We start from the raw sequence: 1,293 nt of genomic DNA, 5'->3' as shown, positions 1-1,293 counted from the left end.
TATACATATACGTAAATACTTACAAGTATAGGTATATACATATGCATATGTGGGCAGAGGACATCACAAAACGTAAAGAACAAAAATACGAATTACGAGGACATGGAATATGAATTTTTTGCGAACAACGAAAGAAACAAATGGAAAACAAGACAAACAACACAAAGAACGACCCTTCATCAGTTGTCGGTTGTTTTTCTAATCCGCATTTCGAGTAATTCACCACAAGATACGCCTTCGATAAAACAGTTTCTCCTGCAAAGCAAGTTAAATAAAATTTGGGATTTTGCGGAGGGTCAAAATTGGTGACAAAAAGAGGACAGTGAAAACAAACAGCAAGGGCTGCAAAGCCTAAACAAGTTTGTGGTGGTGAACGTGAAGAAACAAGCTTGGACAAAAGAGAGTCAAGAATACGTATTACTTGTCCAGCAACAGCAGGAAGAAACAATGAAACATAAGTCAGAAGAAGAAAGAAAAATGGCCGATGGTCACGTGGGAGCCGCGTGAGCAAAGGAGGAGGAGTCAGGGAGAGAGAGTGATAAACAGAGAACTGTGAAGGTGAGAAGAAAAGATTTGGAGATAGGATGAGAGACAAAAAGAGTGGGAGAAGGGGAGGTAAAAGAATAAGAGACAGGAAGAGACAAAACGAAAGAGTAAAATGATAGAATAGTGGCGGAAGAGGAGGTAAAAGAAGAAGAAAAAGGAAGGGAGAAAAAACGGAAGAGTAATAGAAAGAATAGAGAGTCGCATTTTCAAGAAATTACCGAATGTTGCCAATTTGCGTACACACACGCTAATCGGCAACATTCGTTAATTTTTGAAAATGGTGTCAGAATACCGAAATATTGAATGCAAGGTAAGTCTACATTAATTCATATATTTGTTTTGCTAAGGTTTGCGTTGCATTTACTTAGCATTGTTCAGGCCTTACCCTCGATTCATTATACAATACACAATCGCGCGCGCACATACACATATATTCTTTCAGTATAAATTCCTTTTTATACAGGGCCGTGATTTACAATAGTGTAAATAATAATAATAGAATTTTAAAATAAGCTGAAAGCTTATGGTGATCACTGTACAACTACTGAGGACAATAGTCTAATAAACGGGCATATACGCTCCCGACAGATAAAAAAAGGCTTTCTCACGCGGGTTGGAAAGCCTTCGTTTTTTCTATCGAGGGCTTATATGCCACTTTATTAGACTCTTTTCCTTAGTCGTTGCACGGTGATCGCTATAAGCTTTAAGATTATTCAAAAATACCATTAATATATATATAAATATATA

Source organism: Octopus bimaculoides, chromosome 6 (assembly GCF_001194135.2).
Source record: "Octopus bimaculoides isolate UCB-OBI-ISO-001 chromosome 6, ASM119413v2, whole genome shotgun sequence".
Lineage (NCBI taxonomy): Eukaryota > Metazoa > Mollusca > Cephalopoda > Octopoda > Octopodidae > Octopus > Octopus bimaculoides.
The sequence above is the reverse complement of the archived record's forward strand: the minus strand, read 5'-3'. Positions refer to the sequence as shown.